At 39.5% G+C, this 21,710-nt stretch overlaps 1 protein-coding gene and 1 long non-coding RNA gene across 2 annotated transcripts in view; one reads left to right on the top strand and one right to left on the bottom strand.

Annotated features, from left to right (window-relative positions):
• The window catches only part of EYS (eyes shut homolog), a 1,185,464-nt gene that overhangs the window by 920,442 nt on the left and 243,312 nt on the right, over positions 1-21,710 (top strand). The window lies entirely within an intron of this gene.
• Positions 281-9,823, bottom strand: LOC141578389 (uncharacterized). Its single transcript, XR_012508767.1, has 3 exons — positions 9,045-9,823; positions 7,064-7,300; positions 281-5,352 (listed from the first exon to the last, which is right to left on the bottom strand). It is a non-coding gene; the product is annotated as an uncharacterized LOC141578389 (long non-coding RNA).

Below are 21,710 nucleotides of genomic sequence, written 5' to 3'. Positions count from 1 at the left end.
GCCCTGGAGTGTGATGTTCAATAATATTTTAATGTGTTTTCATGGACAAAATATTAGCATTTTAACAGAGGCTGGGGAAAAACAAATCATCACGGCATCTCTCTATGGGAACGCAAAATTGTATGTGTGGTACACTGTCAGCTGTAAATTAGTCCTATGACTGTAAGAAAATATACTGAATTTTTTAAACTGTGCTTAAAGAGTTATCCTTAAGTAATGAGATGTCATTTTTTTTGTGATTTCCATTACCTAATGAGCATATGTTATGTTTCTTGTGAAATATCTTATTCATATAAACAAAGCTTAGAAGATAATGAATATCAAGTAACAAATTCTTAACAAATCTTCACATTTTTCCATATTTACTTTAAAATATATGTTAAATTTAACATTAAAGACACAATTTAAACCTCTAGTAAGACCACGTTTGAAATGCCTTTCCTGGAGGTAGCCATTATCATTAAATTAGTCTTTACTATTATTTTATAAATTGTTAAGCCAAACAATAAGAAGTATCATTTTGGAAATTTTCAAACACTGTATAAATAAGCTATTTTTTCATTGATCCATTTTGACTCATATAGCTCTTATTCTTTCATTTTCATTCATTTATATATTTTCCTGTTGTCATTATTTTTTGTACAACCAATGTTGCAAATTTTTTTTAATTTAGTAAATGTCTCCTTGTGCACATGTGTGGTTTCTGTAGAGTCAGTAACTAAAAGTAAAATTGCTGGGTTCACAACTCCAGTTTGCTTTCACAGTGGTCCGCGTTCTGACCTGTGACAGATGAGAGCTGCCGTGTCTCCAGGGGTTGAGTGAGACTTAATTTTTGCCAACTAAAGGATGTGAAAAAAGTACTTCATAGTTGTTTTCACTGGCATTTCCATGATAACTTGTGAAGTTAAAAAAAATCTACTCATCTGTTAATTATCCATTTAGATTTCCTCTTTTGTTAATTACCTGTTTATATCACATTCTGTATTTTGTAATGACAAAAATTCTTTGTTTTCATTCCGATGAAAACATCTAACATTGACTCCTCAGGCAACTGGAACTTAATAGGGAAGATCTTCCTACTGGGCTTGGGGCCTCCCAAGTGTCCCTCAGATACATCCAGTGCTGCTTCCTCTGCCTGTATGAAAAACTAACTCTTATCATGTGGTCAAAAAATTATGATTAAGTATATTATCACAGGCACCCACCCTTCTAAGTTCAAATCCTCTTTTATTACTTTTCACGAGCGACTTTGGATAAGAAGCTTATCTCAGTGTCTCAGTTTCCTCATCTTGAAAGGTGATAGTAATATAACCCCAATCCCCAAATTCTTGATGCACCAAGATGGTTGGGAGCGTATGATAATAACTAGTAATTGATGTAAAGCTGGATTCTGTGTCAGGCACGCAGTAATTATGACGGTGATGACGTGTTAGTCACAGCATATTATAAATCACATGACATCTTAAGCACATTGAGAGGTAAGAAAAGGCTTCAGTAATCACATTTTGGTTTATATAATTTGTTTCTTTCTACATGGCATGTAATTATTTTTTAAACCATTGTGATTTTCCTCACCTCCATAGGTTTTTATTGTCTATTTTTGTCCTATTAATCTATTTTCATTTTCCATTTCAAAGAAATTTTCTTTCTCCTTACACAGATGGCCCTGTAAACCTTAATGACTGCCATGAAAATGCTCTGAAATTTTTCAGTAAAAAATACTGTGAAAATGTCACTAGTTTTCATTTTCAGGTGACTCAGAAAAGTGAATCTCTAGATGCAAAATCAAATCCTTTTCCAAAATCCTAGAAAGATATGACAATCTTAGAATACGGTGATAACTGGAAATGTCATTTGATTGCAATTCTACAAAATAATATCCTTGACCCCAGCACTAAAAGCTAGGTTAAAAGCTTCAAGACCAGAGACATCCCTGTAATTGACTGTGAAGCCCCCTAAGGTACTAGAAATTGAGGGATCAAGATAGAAAATTATGGGAACAGCATGATATACCTGATGCCTAAGAGCACTAAAATCTAATCACAAAACTGGAAACAAGGCAAATGCAACCGTAATTTTTAAAGCGTCTCTTACATTTCTTCCACGTAACCTTTTCAGAGCCCACGTGTCTCTCTCAGTTATCTATAGAGAGAAACTACCCAAAATGACTGATATGATGGACTTTCAAATTTGTCATCACCTTCTTTTTTCTTCATAACCTAGTTTTATCCTCTGTCCCACACAGATTCCTGTCCGCTTCCCTATCCTTCCTTCTCACACTTTAAAGGGGCATTAATACCTTAATGAGCTCATACTCTTGCCACTTTTTACTCAGAAATAGCCCTTAAATTTTTTGTAATCAAATTGTAAAAATCATTGGAGAAATGAAACTGAGCACACCGTTTAATAATGCTGAGCATCTTGAACTTGTGGGCTGCCCAGCTGCTCCGACCGGAGGGGAGGTACCAGCCCAGCTGGAGGAGAGGCAGCAGCAGAGGGACAGAAATGTCTCAAAGCAACAGTCTTCTTGATGAAAGTGATAAAGGTACAGAAAGAGAAGTGCCTGCTGTTATAATCTTTATTTCCATTATAAATCCACTTGCATGTTACAAGAAATTCAAAAATGCAATAATTACATTTAATGTGTTCTTTACTTTCTTTCCTTAATATATTATTTTGTTGTTGCCATTTGCTTGCTTGCTGTGACGCATGCAACTCGAACGAACAATTTCATGCTCTCCCCCAAGTTAGATTGTGGTTTCATATTCACATGAGGCTGTCTACTTCAAGTATATGTAGTAGGGTCGTTTATAAAATGTTACAAGCCTTTACCTTCATTGTACAAATCATTTTTACAAATACCATGTAGTTCCTTAAAATCCTTTACCTATAAATCTGATTCCATTTCTATCCAAACTATGAAGCCCTCCCATCGTGCGGGCTGGTGTTTTCAGGAATATTAACTCTGTCGTCCTAGAATTAACCTGCAGAACTTAGTGGATCTCAGACCATTCAAAGTGAAAGCAATTTAGGGATACTTTTATATTCTAATTAGCATCATAATTTCTTCATGATTTAATCTGTCTGATAAATGTTTTCCTATGAAACCCATTTCACTACATTGTTGGAAAGAATACTTGAATGTGTTAGAAATCCTGAATTCTCATCCAGTGATTCTAACAGTTGTGTGATTTGATGAGGTCCTTCCAACCACCCTACACCTTGGCTCCTCTTAAATTCTGGCGAGGCAGTACACACTTAGAGAATTTTCTGTTTCATACTTTTTTCCTCTCCCGAGAAATTTGTATCATGACTTTGGAACTCATTTACTAGCTTCCAGTTTTGTTGTATTCAGATTCTGTGTTATACTTTTGTTTTTAAAAATCCTGTCTCTTTCCTCAAATTGTCCTTAGGATTTCCCAGCTTGGGTTTCAGTTAAAATTGCTTTAAGGAAATAATTTCAGATAATTATTACTGCCAATTTCCTTTATTTCTTTCCCAAAGTCAAACTTCAACAAGTCCATTTCTGAAACTGACTGTTTTTATTCTTCTATGCACATTTCTTTCATTTAACTCCCTTTCCTGCCTTATAAAGAGAATCATTACTCTCTTTATTCCTTTATTCTTTGTTAGAATTCTAAAAGCTTCCTGAGATGTTCCTTATGTCCATCCAAAGATGTCACATCAGTGGTCTCTTCTTTCTTATAACCCCCTTTTAGATTTTGAAACCCTGATGCATGTAACCCACATCAACTCCCAACATCTACCAGACTCCTCAGAAGTGTGCAGGATATCATTTCTCCTCCAGTAAAAGAAAACTGATACCACACATAAAATAAAACACACCAGAAAGCAAGGACTAATAACAAAAAATAAGAATATCACCAGGAAATCGTGCCAACAAGCACACGCCACTTACCCCAGGACCTGATGATAGGTGGTCAGGGCTGTCGACATTGCTGTAACAGGGCTCGTAGGATGAGCCCATTATGACTTGCGGTACGACTTGGGCTAGTAAGAAACTGCCTGGGACAGGCAGGTGTACTCAGACCTTATATTCTAATCCGCCCATGTGGGGACATCTCAGTGATCTGGAGAATACTGGAGGAGGTTGATTCAACCATTTGTAGGTGTCCCAGTCTGCCACCTGTATTGCCATCTAAAATCTCTAAACCTTCTAAAAGGAAAAATACCCTTAATCTAACCTCTATTTTCAGGGCTTCTTAAACTCAATGTAGGAGTGATTCTTAATGTAAGCAGATTTTAAGAATTTCTGAACGTCTTGTAAAAATGAAGACTCTAATTCAGTCAGTGTGGGTTGACGCGTAAAATTCTGCATTTCTATAAAATTCCCGGGAGATGCTGAAACCGCAGCTCTGTGGACCACACTCTGAATCCCAGGTCTTAGACTCATTCTTCACATGAGAGGAACTGCTGGATGTTTCCAATTATGAAAACAATTACTATGACCAACAATGGTGACTACAAAATAGTTCAAATTTATATGGAATTTCAGGTTGACAGAGCACTTTGACATTTGTTAACTCCTTCTGATATTCACAATAACTCCCTGATGAAGGCAGGACATTAGTTATTCAGAGAAGAAGTTGAGGAATGTTAACTTTCTTGCTCAGTGTCATGCAACTAATCCATGACAGGGTGATCTCGGTGGTTCGCTGGGACAAAGAGACGATGTAACAAAATGGCTAAGAGCGTGGTCTTTGGGAATTATCTCCTTCACATCTTACTTGTATGACATGGTACAAATTACTTAACCTCTCTGTTTTAGTTCCTTCATTTATAATCTGAACATGCCCATTCCGCAGGCTTGTTAGATCTAATCATCTCCAAAGTTCCTAATGTAGGTGGCTGTCACCTGGTAACTGCAACATAGATGGCGATTGCTGCTGGTGTTTTATTGTTGTCTTGTTATCCCAGAATTCTGCTGAATTGCCCCGTGTCCCAGGAGAATCTTAGTGCCCACCTGCAAGGAACATCTGACTTCCCTGAAGCACTTGACTATCATGGCCTCCACGTGAAAAACTGTGACAGGATGAGGCACTTGCCATGAGCCTCTTGTCAGTGTGTCTCTATTTAGCTGGATATGTGGGAGGACTCGCAGGGCAGCTGCCTATAGATGTGTTGTTATGTATATAAAACTTTCTGCCCAAGGAGTTATCTCTATGGCTCCTTTCACAAGCCTACGAATCCACACACGTGTCCTTGAAGTGTAGAATATGTTAGTTTTTTTGATGGTGGGATACTGGTGAACCATTGTACTTAGCCAAGAGTCACATGATTTCACCACTTCGGCCTTCTGCAGACCTGACTGAGTAGTGCCGCTAGAAAAAGCTGAAAAATATGGCATCTATGTCAGTGGCAGAAAATTGAGAAAAAACAAAACAAAAGGAAACACTATACCACTTTGATAATACTAGAATCCAGGCTAGGGCAGCACAGTCTTTTTAAATGCCATATCAAATAAAAATATTCATTCTCTCTGGGGGTAATTTTTTCATCAAATGCAATAAAAGTGTGATCTTTTTCTTATTTAAAATTATCACAACTTCTTTCCTGTAACATATGTCGGTTCTGTGGTTGGCAAGTTCATAGTTCTAGGTATTTTGACTTATAATCATTTCTCCTCTGATCATCATAACATGATTTTTCATGCTATAATATTTTTTCAGAGATGTCAGGTATACAAGAAAAATAAAAGTACTAGACAACAAAGATAAAGATTTGAGAGAAATTATGGGGTAAAAAATACAAGATTATTGTTGTGGGTCCAAGGCAGTGGTGGGTTAGTGACTCAGGTTGGTAAAAGAATTGACCAGAGGCCAAGAATAGTTTAAGAAGAAAGAAAAGTTTAATAGCTACGCTGCTACGAACAATAGAGGGCCACACAGAGAGAGGTGCCTGTGTGTGCCCGGAGGGCGGGAGTGGAGGGTGCTTCACTGGTGGGGGAGAGGGCTGTGCCTACAAAGAGTAGGGGCCTGCATGATCAAGAAATGCACAGGTACCTGACTGGTGTAAGATCTGTCAGAGACACTCTGCATAACAGGATTTACGACTTTGATAAGGGCAGGATGTGAGGCCTGTCCACCTAGGGTATTGTGAGCCTGGCTTCGTCCCGGGGCAATGTTTTGTTTGGCGAAATGCAGGTGTGCAAAGGGTCCTACAGTGGGGAGTGGGTGTTAAGGTGTCAACAGGCTCCAGGCACACAGGGAGCCCTGGGGTGGGGGTTTTATGACTCTAGAGAGGCCAGCCGGCTCCACAATTACGTTTTCATAGGACTGTCAGTAAGGTGAACGGTTGGTCGGCTCAGTCAACCGTTAACCGCTCAACTGCTATTTTACTTAAATATCTGCTTGACTCCTTCTGAGAAACTGACATGTTGGTGTACAAGACGGTATTCAGGGAAAACGTTTCTCATCACATGGGACTAAACTTCTGGATCAGGGTAACAGAATAAATATTCTCTTTTTGCAATGAAAAGGGACTAAGAAATGTGCACTCTAAAACAGAAAAAAAGAGAGTTAGAAAGTGAGACAAAGGTGAGGAATGGTTTACACCCTCCAGCAACTAAGTTGCAAAGACCATCTAATAACACTGGACAAAACTTAGTCATGATTTTATGTAAAAAGCAGCAATTTTACTGTAGTATTACTTTTAGTAATAGTTCAACAATGTAAAAACATACATGTATTCACATATAGAAAGTAAGACTGGAAGTATATTCACCAAAGTTTTCGTTGCGCCAGGACTATGAAAAAATTTTCTTTGCTTTCTGAGTACATCCTATATATTTTTGCAAAATGTCCACACAGTTCATAAATTACTTTTGCAACTAGACATATGATAAACATTTTAAAAACAGAATGACCTAGAAGCAGGAGACCACATTTTGCATTTAAAGAGCATATATGACCTTGGAAGTCACATTGGCTTGGGTTCAGGAGTTACCCTGCCCCTCAGCCCATCCGTTTAGGCCATGACGTGCACAGTATCAGGCTCAACCAGGAGTCTCATTGGCTCAACAAACTAAGTGTTTACCACTTACATTTGCAAAGGCCCGGTTGCGCCAAGGAAGCCTTGCTCCTTGAGGTGGCTTAGCTCTCCAAGTGGTCCACTGCTCGGCCCTGGTGAGTTAGCACATCTTCCACAGCCTGGGTAGCAGCGGAAGAGAAGGCTGGAGAACTGAGCAGCAGCCCTGAGCAGTCATTTCAGAAGTGGTCCCGTCATTTCAGCTGCCATTTTATCACCAAGCACAATCTTGGAAAGTGTAGTCCTCCTTGTTCTGGAAGTAGAGACAGACAAAGTCCTGGTAGACCTTAAATATTATCCACCATAGTCACTAGCCTCCCAGTTGCCACTGGGCCATGGACTTTTCTCAGATTTATTTACTCATGTAATTGTCTCATTTGACTACTTAAATTACAAAACCTTTGTATAAAGTCATTACTCTGGTGACTGGCATGGAGTAAGTAGTTAGTACAACATTCATTTTATTCCCCTTTGGGCTATAGCTGCCATCGAACACAAAAAGCCATATTGTGAGTCATCTGTATTACAGTATTTGCCCCTCCTGCCTTTGAGCTATCTCACATGACATAACTACATTCTGACTACATTTAAGAACAGAATCTTATATCCTGTATTATACCTGTTACCGGGTCAAACTTAGGTCCTCTCACCACAAGCAGTAAACGCAAATCTACCAACACTGGGATGTGGTGAAAGAAAGTGCAGCATTTATCACAACGCACCAAGCAAGGACAACGGGCAGGTAGTGCTTATAAGACTGAGCTTGCCGATGGGTTTCAGCAAAGCACTTTTAAAAGCCAGGTGAGGGAAGGGGTGTCCCAGGGTATGTGTCAGCTCATGCACAGTTCTCTGATTGGTTGATGGTGAGGTAACAGGGCAGTGTCATTGGAGTTAACATTATCAATCCTCAGACTCCAGCAGGCCTAGGACTACGTGCTCACGGTCAGCAAGTAGTTAAGTCTTCCATTTGATGGGGGTTTTAGCATCTATAAAACAACTCGGGAAAAATGTACTGGATACAGTTGTCTGGGTACCTCAGAAAGGAGCGAAAGCAGAGGATATAGGGGAGGGGTCTGTCCCAAGAAGGCCCCATAGAGTCCTGCTCGGTTACATACATTTGAATCCAGGGTTTCCAGTGGGTCTGTATGAATCAGCGATGTGTTCATAAAGCCCAATGTGCTTCTCTACAAGCAAAGAGGGACTCACAATTCACCTCCCTGTTGGGGGACACACGGCAGGCCGGTGTTGTGGGTGGTGAAAGAATTTACCAAAGGCCAGGGGAAGTTTAAGAACAAAGAAGAAGTGTAATAGGTAGCTGCTGCAGGCAGCAGTGGGCCACCCAGGCGAGAGGTGCCTGGGTCTTCTGTTGGGGTAGGGGCTCCAGTCACAAAGGGACAGGGGAACAGATTTCTGATTGACTATCAGTGAGGTAAGGGGCCTTGGCGTATGGGAGGATAGTGGATTTATGACTCCAATAAGATGGAGACGTGAGGTGACACAGCAAGGCAGTGGAATTTATGACTCTGATAAGAAGACGTGGGCTGTGAAAAGTCAGCCTGAGCTCTTGCGAGCTTAGCCATTTCCCATGGCGTTAACACTGCCAGGGCAAATACACATCAGGGAGGGATGAGCAGGCAGATCCCTCAGGGCTGAGGGTTTGGGGGCCCCAGGGCCTCAGCAAGCACCAGAAGGCACTGCACCCCCCCCACATCAAGCACCAGAAAAATAGCAGCGCGGCCCTTAACCACCAGGTTAGCTTCGTCTGCTCCCATCAGCCACGCCAGGAATCTCATGTTAGTGAATGTGAACCACTGGCTTAGTTGTTCTCCGACCCCAAGGAGGCACTGGACACGATGGAGAATGAGTGTTCTTTACTATCAGAAAAGTGCACATTGAACTCATCTGCCTACCACCTCTTCATCATGCCATCTTTGGGAACTAACTAGCCTTACTGAATTTCTATTCCTTCATCAGAAAAATGGAAGTGAAATACTTACCTATAGAAGCTTTTCATTTCCCCATCACATCTCTTAGACTCACTTCAGATTTCAGTGTCAGCTTTAGTGAGCAATGGGGCATAGCTTCCAGTGTTCGCCCCAGGGTCCCTCTCTGCTTTGCTGCTTTGGGGCTTTCTGCCCTGGTGCCGGTATGGCTTGGAGGAGCTCGGCTGATGTAAGGCCCCCGTAAGCACAGAGATTCCCCGTCAATACCCTGTCTCCCCTCCTTCCGGCTGAGGGGTCTGAGGGGCATTTCCCTCGCACCCCAGAGCAGAGCCCACAGTCACACACTCCACAGGGGCTTTCCTTCCTCCTTCTGTTGCCGCAAGGAGGTGGAAAATGTCTTCGGTTCTTTGTCTTACCTGAGAAAAGAATTCAAATGGGAGCCTGAAAGCATTGTATAAACTTAGCAGAGCAGAAGTTAGTTAATGAGGGTACACCTTCGAGAATTGAAGGCGGGCCAAGCCAAGAGAGGAAAATGGTGCCCCTCCTTTGTCTCCTGTCTCATATCCTGGCTTAGGGGTGTTCTTGTGATTGACGGCTCACGTCCCTTGAGTGCTCAGACATGCCCAGCTCCTTTGGACCCACGATGCTTTCACCCATGATGCACATAGAAGAGCCCACATTGCAGGAGGTAGTGCCCAAAAGTACATGATAATGAGCACTGGGTTATGTGAACACAGGACCTTCTCTCTACTGCGCAGCCGCAGTGTCCGAGTCTAACTGGCTTCTTTGCTGGCCCTCATTTAGAGGAAGTAAAACTCTTTGAAGTCCCTTATCCTGAGCTCAGGCGTTTCGTTGTCTTCTGGAGTGTTGCCTCCCCTTTCCACCCCCCTTGCCCGATGCTCATTTCTATGGAACTTCTTCCTCCTGCCTCAGGCCTGCATCGTCGCTCACATCTTACACACTCTCTCCACACTCACATCTTTGCCACACATTCTGCTGTGAGACAGCCCACATTTAGACAATAACATGCTTTTGAAAATACTCATTATGTTTCTTTTATACTTTATACATTTCAGGCCATTTCAAGTTTTCTTGTGTGTTGATTAATCTTAAGTAAGTTCACAGAGCTCTTGTGATACAGTCATATTTTTTATGACCACTGGACTTGTAATGACTTGTCATGACGCCAAGTAGGTCAGCACAGTGGGTACCGATGTTCCTGAAACCTGTTCCCACGCTAGGACAGCTGGAAACCAGCCAATTATACCCACAAGAGACTGCGAACCTTGTAAATACTGCTCATAAAAACCAAACTAAACGTATTCCCAGCTCAAGTACTGTAAGTTAGGTCCCCTAAATGCCCCTGGCCGCTCCAAAATTATGCAACCCAAGGAGGAATGTGACAGAGGACTCCAGAATGGAGAGAGAAAATAGAGTAGCTCATCTTGGAGTTACACTAACTTACTTGAGAAGACTTAAAAACATAAACCCATGCAAACACACTGCTAGAGCTCTTGTCGGGACCTTGGAGAGGGTCAGCACCAGTATCTTCACTAGCTTCATGATGCATCTGACTCAAATCCTGGCTCCCAAATGACAGAAGGACTCGGGGAGGGAAAAGGAAGAACATACCTTCTTTTGAAAGCACCTTGTATTCCATGTGGAAAATATAGGCAGGAGTCATACCGTAAGCCTTTTATTTTTTTCCCTCAATTATTAAAACCTCAATTTAAAAATGCATGAAGAACTTTCTTTTAAGGGTAAAGAAGAAAAAGATAAGGTTTTAAAATTTAAGCATGTACTTATTCTGGGGAAATGAATTGGAAATGAACAGGAGGCGGAGTAAAACTCCATTCATTCCACACTGGTGATTTCTCACATATGAGACTAAAGAAAGGACTTGACAAGTAAAGGATATCAGGAGAGAAATAAAATCACTTAAAGGGGCAAAGTCTTTTCAAACACTTTACATATAATTGACATGGATTTACACTTTCAAGTTTTATCTCTAAGTGTCATGCTCCATCCACTCTTCTTTTAATTGAAGTATAGGTAACTTATAATGTTATTTTAGTATCAGTAACATAGTGACTTGCTATTTTTTATGGATTATATTTCATTTAAAGTTATTATAAAATGTTGGTTATAGTCCTCATGCTGTACATTACATCATTATAGCTCAGTTTCTACATATTAGTTTGTGCCTCTTAATTCCCTTCCCTATCTTGTCCCTCCCCTCTTCTGTCTCCCCACTGGTGACCACTAGTTTGTTCTCTGCATCTGTGAGTCTGTTTCTGCTTGGTTATATTCATTTGCTTGTTGTATTTTTTTTAGATTTCACATGTAAGTGAAAACACAGAGTATCCATCTTTCTCTGTCCGACTTACTTCACTAAGATAATGCCTCCAGGTCCATCCACTCTTTACTAATGTTATTTGTGCTCCATTAAAGTATTACTTGTATTAAAAATGCTCTTTCCTTCAGTGTATTGGGGAGGGGGAGGATTCATTTCAAATTGGTCTCTCCTCTAAATATCCTGAATTAGTGAGATTTTACTATATGTTTGACAGTTTGGGGTTAGATTATGTGTTTTTAAGACTGATGACACATCTGCTCAGTGTATAATCCTAAAACTAAAGCATAGGGAAAAAAAGACAAAAAATAAAAAGGAAAAGATTTATTATACTCTGGTATAGAGGTAATAGAAACACTATCCAAGTTTTTAAACAATCATACTTTTTAATTCAGTAGAAGTTGTCAAATTATCATCTCTCAACTGTATTATCCTTTTGTGGTTATAGAATATTTTTTAAATGTTTTCCAGATATAATTACACAAAACTGATGTATCCAGTTATCAGAATAAAAAATAAGACTTTCTAGCAGGAAGATTTTTTCTGAGTGAAATAATTGGCTAGCTAGGTAAAGAAAAACAAACATGTGTACAAGAGGACCATTTGTTGAGAAACTGACTGGTGTCCTGTTCTCAATATTGTTTGGAAAGAAAGAGTGTTTGGAAGAAAGCATGGTTCCTGCCCCAGTCCCACAGGTGGCCAGCCCTGCTCGTGAACATTCAACCAGATTAGCTCATGGATGTGTTACCCCAAAAGGAGAAAAGAAAATACCCCAGTTCTTGTCTTACCTGAAAGATAAGAATTCAGCCGGGAGATGGAGCCTGGGGTAGCAAAGATTTTGAAGGTCTGATTGATTAGCAAGGGGAAAGAACACCTCCAAGAATGGGAGGTGAGCTGGTCCAGGGGAAGAAAAAGCCTCCATCTTTGCTGGCCTCCTTCTGTTACACCCTCGCTTAGATGCGGTCTCGTGATTGATTAACAGCTCTTGCCCCTGCAATGCTTAGTCAAGCTTGGCCCCTTTGTGCATGTCCTTACCCATGATGCACAAAGGCAAACTCACAAGGGGGGCCTAAACCGCAATGCTCATTATATCACAACGAGCATTGGGTCGCGTCTGGTTAGGTCCTTGTCACTACCACGCAGTTGCAGCTGTTGGGTTCTAACCGGTTTCTTGCTGGTGCTCATTTAGAGGAAGTAAAGCCCCTTTATGCTGGAGGCGGGCATCCCACCATCTTCCGGACCATCTTCCCTCTCCTCCACCTTATCTGCCCAGTGCCTCCAATTCTCTGACTACCTAGCAAATGTTTCTCAAATTCATCACTGTTCCTGTTCCCCTTGCCACACCAATACTGCACTGATTCAGACCCTCATCATTTTCTAGTTGAAGTGAGGCCCCGTAACATTTCTGCTCACTTCTGTCACACTCTTCACTTTTTAACCAACCAATAGATGCTTTATATTACTTCAAGAATTATCATTATAAATCACAAGGCTGGTCATTTCTCCTCCTGCTCTTAGTCCTCGACAGTTTTCCCTATACAGCAAGTTCCAGCTGTGCAGTGACCTGACCCACCTACCTGTCCAGTTTCATCTCTTAGCAACCTTCCTCTCCCTTGAATGCACTTGCCTGCTATGCCTTATGCTCCAGACATACCGTGGTGTTTATTGTTCACTGAGCTGGTCCTGTTTTTTCCATCCTGTGTCTCTGTACCCAATGCTTCCTTTTGCTGGACTGCTTCTGCAGCGTGCTGCTGGCCAAGTCAGCCCCTTCCTTTAGAACTCCGCTCAGAGCTCACTCCTGCTGGGAGTGCTTTCCTGACAAAGCCTGTCTGTGTTACAGACCTTCCTATGCGTTTCCATAGCATCCTAGCCCTCTGCCATACTCCGTTACAGCAATCTCTTCATTTGTCTGGATTGGAGCTTTAAGTGTCCAGAACCATAAATGGGGGGCTGTTTACAGGTAACAGTCAGTGCAGAGTTTCCCCACTCTACTCAGCCCTCTTCTTGATGGAAGTTCTTTCTTCTCCCCACTTTGAGGACTCCTGGTCCCTCACCACTTTGCTCCCTCTTCCTGTAAGAAAAGTCTGAGCTGATAGGAAACACTACATTTCAAGTTCAAATCTGAATAGGTCCAGCTCAAACCTAGGTTGTTGGTAGCCTTGCTGGCATTGTATTTCAGCTCCTGGCACAGGATCAAGAAGGGGAGAATTGCTCTGGGGAAGCCAATGACAGCATGGGGGGGGGTGGGGGACGGAGCCCGGGGGGGAGGATAAGTACACAAACACGTGCAGAGTAAATGTCTAGATATAAAATACAGCCACACATTTGGTACTGGTTTTAGAGATCTAAATGTTTAACCTTATTCTTACCTTGAAGGAAAAAGATGCCCATTTGAAAAAAAAAAGAATTAACATTTTAGGCTGCAGATCACTCTAAAGGATTAAAATCAATTAAGGATGAACTAGAGGACCAGTTCTTATACGATTATTGTTTATGAATTTGAATACAATATGTTTCAACGTTAATGGATTTCAGCTCAGAATAAAGATGTTCTGTTAAAAAGACTTGTTTTCATTGCCTTCTATGATCTTCCAAGTGATCATTTAGTTAGTTGCCAAAAGAAGAGGCTATTTCAAGAATTAACACTTAGGTTCTGGCAGATGGTCCTTCTTTCCCGTCAATCATCTGCAGCATCAAAAGTGATCAACCTGCTTTCCATTTAGCAAGAGTTCCTGAGAAGAGATTTCTTTCTTCTATGGTAACTGCTGTATCCTATATTCAAATATCCCTCCATTCTTGCCAAGACAAAAGCCTCTGGCCTTTTGGCAAGTCAACATAAACATTCCAACCAACTCTATTGACTAAAATGTTTTTAAAGATGGACACATATATCTGTACCTAGAGAATCTCATTACAAATTTCTAGGTATCTCACGAGCCAAAGAGTGAAGAATGCACTGTGCTACCAAGAACCTTACTTAGTATAAACTCGTTGAAGCATAGATCGATTTACATTTGGAATTTTGCCTTGTACTAAATGAAATTAAAATGAGAATGGAAACTTTTTTTAATTAATAAAATGTACCTTTAAAGATATAATACACTGTAAAAGTAGGATATGCCTAAATACTGCAAGCTCATGAAAGCACATTGTGGTTAACAATAGTAGTTTTGATTCTGTCTCGGTCAGGATCCCAGTAGGAAACAGATGACACGCTCAAATTTGGACAATTTAAGGATAATTCATAGGGGCATTTAGGACTATACAGTTAAGGTACAGAGAAACCATAAAGGATAGTGTGGTGTCCTAGGGCTAGTAACAGAGGAGATTTTATTACTCCCAAGCTCTAATGAGGAGAAAGGAGCTAGCAATCACCAAAACCTGGAGGGATAGAGCTGTGTAGAGAGGGCTCCCTTGAGGGGCCCTGTGACCTTCAGTCCAGGAGGCAAGTGACTACAGTAGACAATATTTAAGGTCTACTAGGATCTTATATACTCCTAGTCTTCTTCTCTAAATACAAATATATATGTATTTTTACATTCTTGAAATATTACTGAAAGTAAAACTACAGTAAAACCATGTGAAACTGTGTGAAAGAAAAGTTAAATAATTTGATTTTAATTTTCATTGTGATTACCTCTACCTGCTAAACATGGTGGTCAACCATCTCAAGAAAGCCCTTGCTGCTGTTAGAATGTGTTTCTGTTTTGATTCTCTTATACCCCCTTTCAAAGACTTCAACTCAGGGTCCACTGTGTGACCACTTCCCAGTTGCCAAAGTTTTCCTGGGAAAGTCATATGAAAATTCACGTATTGGGTGAACATGAATTCAAGATTCAATTGGACTTTTACATTCTGAAGTCTCTTTTATTCATGTCTTCTTGATTTTCCATAAATTTCCTTATATTATTATGCCAAAATTGTAAGTCTCTCACATCTAGCCTTCCCTACAATTCTTTCCCTTGCAGAGTTGGTATTAACTTGCATGAGCTCTGTTTCCTGGAACTCCCACCCTTGGCCTAACCTTGAACCTTGGGTTAGTGACCCTGTCTATCAACTCTTCTCTGGTTTCTCTTCCTTACTTGCCAACTCAAACCTCCTACTGTACAGCTCAAATACTTTCTTTATGGTTTAGTCAAAGCCCTCACTGGATGCCGTCCATGCCAAGGTGTGATTGCTCTCTTGAACTGCTGGAGATGTGACACAATGACCAGGACACCATTTCTTTCCTCTAGTACACTGTTTTTTGGAGGGTTTTTTGTTTGTTTGTTTGTTTCATTTTCTCAGAACAGCTTTTCCAGACCCGCAACACTTTTTTTCTTTCCAATACTCTTAAAGTGCTATATTTCACATCCATCTCCTCACTCCCAGAAGATCACCTTGCCTCCGAATTCCAGATTAAAATAGAAGCCATAAGGAGTAAATTCTCTTGACATAGCACACACCTACATTCTTATTTATATCTGTTCTCTACTCAGCCTCCTCTTGAATGCCTTGAAAATGCAATGCTCTAATTCTCACTGAAATGAATCCCTACCTCTGCCAGGGTTCTATATCCTAGCCCTTCCTTCTCTGTTCCTCCAAGACTTTGCTATATTATGTACCCCTCTTTCCCACATCTTTCCTCTTTCTCACTCCACAGCTGCCCCAACGTCCTCCTCTTTATTAAGTAACTACCCGAGAAACATCTTCTTTAGTTCTGTATCCCCTTCTAGCCGTTTCTCTCTCTCTTGTAACCAACTTTCTTTCAAGAGTTGCCTGAACTAAATGTCTGTTCTTGTTCATCTACCAGTTATAGTGAATCTACTATTTACAGCTGGGGTTCTGTCCCACCAGCATATAAACTGTGCTTGAGTTTAGGAAGCTTCAAGTGCAATGAGTTTGTTTACAGAACTTCCTTTCTCCATGGCATTTGACACTAATTATATTCCCTCATTTAAATATTCTCCTTTCTTGGCATCTTTGACATCACTATAGTGTTTTTATTTTTTCTTACCCTCCAGCCATTAACTCAGTCTTTTCCAGATGCTCCTCAATACTCGTATTCTTAAATCTTTTTCTTTTTAATGCTAAATGCTCTTGCATTTGTCTCCATGTGGCCTCAGATTCCCATGCCTTCAATTTTTTATTTTATTTTTTATTTATTGAAGTATAGTCAGTTACAATATGTCAATCTTTGGTGTACAGCATAATGTCCCAGTCATGTGTGTATATATGTGTGTGTATATATATATATATACACACACATATATTCTTTTTCATTAAAGTTTATTACAAGATACTGAATATAGTTCCCTGTGCTATACAGAAGAAATTTACTTATCTATTTTATATATAGTAGTTAGTATTTTTATATATAGTAGTTAATATTTCCCATGCCTTCAAATAGTAACTATATACAAACATTCCTCCAAATTATATATAACAAAATGAGAGCAGAGTACCAGTGAATCAGACACGTAATTGTAAACCAGCTCTAGTACTTAATAGCCAGAGTAAATCGGGCAAAAACTTCTCTGAGCCCATGGACTACTCAAATGTAAAAGTGAGAAGGAAAACCTTCTCACACACACATTCTGTGTGACCAATCAGAATATCCAAAAGTCTTAGCATTGCTCCTAGTACGTAGTTGGCACACAAGAAAGGCACCTCATTTTCTCTCTTTTTTCTCCACCCCGTTCCCCCACCAAAATATCTCTCCTGACTCCCAGCTCCATCATTTGTCTGGACCACCAAAATAGCTTTTCTTACATCACATCCCCAGCTTAGCTTACGGGAGTCATTATTCTCTCAGCTGCTTATATGAGAAACACAGGCGTCTTCAACTTCTCCAGGTCAGCTCCACCCACACTCAGTCAATCCCAAATCCTATTCATTTTGTTTAAATATTACTCAGAGACTTTCTTTCCCTTCCCACTGCTCTTGTTTAGTTATTCTATTTTAAAATATTCTTATAGTGTTACAGTGTTTGCCTCCAATCTCAATCCCTTCCCGTTCAGCCCTGAAAAGCATCACTCTAGTCTGATCAACAAATATTTCTAAATAAAAAAATCTGATTGATATTCAAGATTGCCTATAACAATACCTAAATGCTAATGCATACTGCTTGTGGTAGTTCATAACCTAGCCTTTGCTTTCTGCCTTCACCTTCTGAACTTCTTGAGGGCCTCCCATACTACAAAACTTGAACTTTCCAAAGTCTAATATTGTTTTTTTTTACTGTCAAAAAGTATCACTTCTATCAGGAATTCCCTTGTCTGACCCTCTCTGTGCCTACTGTTGAGCACATAATCTTTTTCAGGAAATCAGCAAATTCCCACCCACTCTGTGACACCCTCCCCTAGCTCCCCACCTTAATCCGAAGAGTCACTCCATCCCTGGGTACCCATATTGTCTTGTAGATTCTGCCAGTGCAATGAAACATTTATTAATTCTTTGCCTCTTGTACTAACAATGAAGGTTTTGAGAACAGAATATGTGTCTTGTTACAACATCCCTAGTACCTAGCATATGTCTAGCAAATAAAGGCTCGGTGTATTGGTTATGTGAATAAGAGACATTAATTGTCTTCACTCCTTACTCAATGGACATCTGTTTCCTGTTCTTCCTTTTCTCAAAATCTCTCCAGATCAATATGCAAGGTTGCTCATCCTCAAGTGGTCTGAATTCTCAGTCTACCAATCTTTACATGGATTCTTGTCCAAACACCTACCTGGATTTCCATTTTCTCCATTTGCTACTTTCATTTTCAACCTGTCTACTTCCTGCTTCCTCAGTATCTACTGTGCCATCCTTCTGGGCATCTGTATCCCCAAACCCCTTCTCAACTGTACTTCCCCATCAAGCTGACAGTTTTTGCCTTTTAATTCATTGTCAAAATTTTAAAAATTAAATTTCTGCATTTGCATTCATTTCTTCCCCGTCTGCATATTCTGGGCATATGTTTTTGCTGAATTTATTTTTTAGAGCTGTTATCTAACATAATGTTTTAGCATTTGCTACTATTAAAAAATATTTTTTACTAGAAATACCTATGCCCTTAGTCCAGATAGTTGAAATGTATTTAATCTTTCTTCTGTCTACTTTAGCAGCTTTTTTTTCTTCAGATGAAGAAATGCAGGTCACCAGAAAGGCTTGCCCTCATCATTTCTCCATTATTGTAATAATATCTCTGATCACTCCTTAGCTTAAAACTGCCCAGTGGCATCTCACTGAAATAAAAATAAATTCCGAAACTCATATCTTGGACTACAAGCCCCTAAATGACCTGTTTGAGTAAATCTTGGACCTTGGAAGCTACCATTCAGAGTTTTCCCATAACTAGACTGTACCATTCCCTCTGTTACTAACACGCATTACACACTACTTCCTCAGGAGCTTTTAATGCTTCACTCTTTCCAGATCTTTGCATGGCTCAAGCTTCAGATCAAAGATCGCCTCTTCAGGGAAATGTCCCTGACCATGTGTGTTACAGGAACCATCTCGAACTCCAGTCATTCTTGATGTGATACTAAGTGGTAGAACTCAGGAAAGAGAGACAGTCAACAAAGAAAAGGGGAGACGAGGGGTCCAGGGAAGTGGTGTGACCACAGGAGAGCAGGGAAGGCAGGTCCTATCACAGAGCTGCTCAGGTAGGCTCAGAGATCAACCGGGCAGGCTGGGGCTGTGGGATGGAAAGCTGCAGGAGAAAGGACTCCACGAAAAAGAAAGATGGGTACTCATGGATAGACTAGTTGATATGATGTAGCAGAGGTGAGGATCTGATAACGGTCACAAAAAAAAAAAAAGAAAGAAAGAAACATACACAATATGGAGAAAAGAAAATTGAAAAACAATTAAAATTTTGTATATGAATATAAATATTATAAATAAATACCTGTGCCTGCAATGAGCATTATTGATAGTTAAAAAGATGCAACTGGATTGATCAAAATAGCTTAAAATTGTGATATCGATACATATAGATACATAGATAGGGTGCGTGAAATAAGGTAAAAAAAGAAAAGGAAAAAAAAGCCAAGTTCTCCTCTCTCTTAAGAAATCAGCAAATAGTGCCTAAACTTGGTAAATTAAAAGCCGTCAGTGGATGTACGTTTTCAGAGCTGGGGAGGAAGCCAGCCGATGAAGGAACCGAAAGCGTCACTTCCATCGTCTCCGGGGACGCGCCCGCGGGGCGGAAGCTCTTCCACTCCGTCTGCTCGGTTTACGATAAGCAGTCTGGTACCAACGGACTTTTTAAAAAGCTTACACGTATGATTTGGCCTGAATTGTTTAATTGACATAAAGCATCATGGACGAGAATGAGAATGGCTACATTCATATGAGAAATGTCAGCCCTAGAGCTGCAGTGACAGTTGCAGCCGGTGTCAGCTGAGGAGCTGCAAGGTTGACAAAGATCTGCTTCCACGCAGCCCAGGTCCCTAAGGGCAAAACTCTCCCGGGAGCAGGAGAGGGGGTTCGCGAGGGTCGTCCTCCCCAGTTTTCCAACAAAGATCGGAAATTTTGTTACTCACGACATTCGAGTCTGTCATTCAACTCACCGCTCCCAGAAGTAGTGAATCAAAATGCTGCACATATTTGATAAAAGCACTGAAAATAATCATTGTTTTGAGTTTCTTAGATCTCCAAGACCAAATTGAGAAAGAAAAAAATAGATTTATATTCTCTACACTTCTGATACTAGTTTGGCTTCCTTTAAGCCAAATGTCATGTTGTGACATTTTCTGTTTCATTTTATAAGTACATTAATGAGTATACTTACATATACACGTACATATATGTAACTATCTATAACCATTTTCATAAAAGAATTCAAGTCATTAGTTTGTAATTAAGCAGAAGGATGTATTAAAATATAATACAAGCCTGCCTTAATTAAAGTGTTATTGAGAAGATGAAACTGTAGCATTTATTAACAGTATAATGGTAGGCTATGACTTATTCAATACAAAAAAAAAATGAGAAAACAATTCAAGAAACGAAATGAAAATAGGAGAAATAAGAAACATTAGCTCATAAATACATGAGAAAAAATGAATAAAAACAGGGAAAATTTTAATTCCAAATATTATCAAAAATTTCCATAGATTCAGAACACACATCCACAGTTCTAAATGTAAAATGTCTCTTTTCTAAAGTGAAAGAAGTAAAAGAATACTCTTTTGCCAACAGTACATAACTAGAATAAGATTTTGGATAGCGAGAGGGTTTTCCGGTCAAGAAATTTTCTCAATTATTTCACACGTTTAAGGTTTTGGACATTATTGTATTTTGGCAGCTTTGGCACATACACATGAGCGCAGATTTAGACAGAGATGAAGACAGGACCAAATAATGCTAAGGTAAAGTGTAAGGGATTTACAACCCACTCCTCACTTGGGGACAATAGAACAAATCTGAAGCTATTTATTCCACCTTTGTAGAAACATGGCTTGTGTGGAGAAAATATTCTTCCTGTTCACAATTTACTCTCAGTTAATTACATTGTGACTGTTTGGAAGGGTTTGTGTTGTCTCTCTCCCTTCAAACATTTTTTTAAGGTAGATTCAATACCCATGAGTGGCTTATGACTCGCAAATGAAATCTTGTTGTATCTAAAATACAGATGAAAAATTTAAAAATATTATACAATCTTTCCAAATACTCTACTAGCTATTTTTGAGGTATGGTTTTAAGAGTGCATTCATTTGAATAAATAACTTTAGACTGTACTTTAGAGTCCTGCCTTAACAAATTATAAATGAATCTGTGTGCACATGTGTGCATGTAACCATGCCTAGATGAAAGAAATATGAACGTTTTTATTCAAGACATTATTTTATTATAATGCTATTTGATTAGTAAAACTCAATATAACCTGAAAATTATGCACCAAATCTTCAGGTGAAACAGCGCATCAAAATGATAGTTTAAAATTTATTGCAATAATATTATGAGTCACCTATTTGAAAATCTAAATTAATTTATAATTTTGGGTTACAAAAAATATTAAATTCATCCCAAGACTGTCATTAAAATAGTATCTTATCTTCCCTTTATCATACTACACAACATTTATAGGATTTAGAATTATAATGCAGAATTAAAATGCAAAACATCTGATCAAATAAAACATGTACTAAATTAAACCTAGTACATTCAACTTTATTTGCACATAAACAGAAAAATAGAATGCAACACTCTAGTGAAAAATCTGAATTTGTGTCATGCACACCTCAGTATGATTGTTACATAAAAAAACTATAGTAGTTAATTATTCTGCCTATGGTGTATTAATTTATTAATCTTCAACCAACAAATAGATTAAAATTAATTTGCATTATACTTATTTCTCTGGTTTATTTTATTGCAAAGTGTCAAGTTCAAAA

This window comes from Camelus bactrianus, chromosome 8 (genome assembly GCF_048773025.1).
Source record: "Camelus bactrianus isolate YW-2024 breed Bactrian camel chromosome 8, ASM4877302v1, whole genome shotgun sequence".
Taxonomy (NCBI): Eukaryota; Metazoa; Chordata; class Mammalia; order Artiodactyla; family Camelidae; genus Camelus; species Camelus bactrianus.
This window is presented reverse-complemented; position numbering and strand designations above follow the sequence as displayed.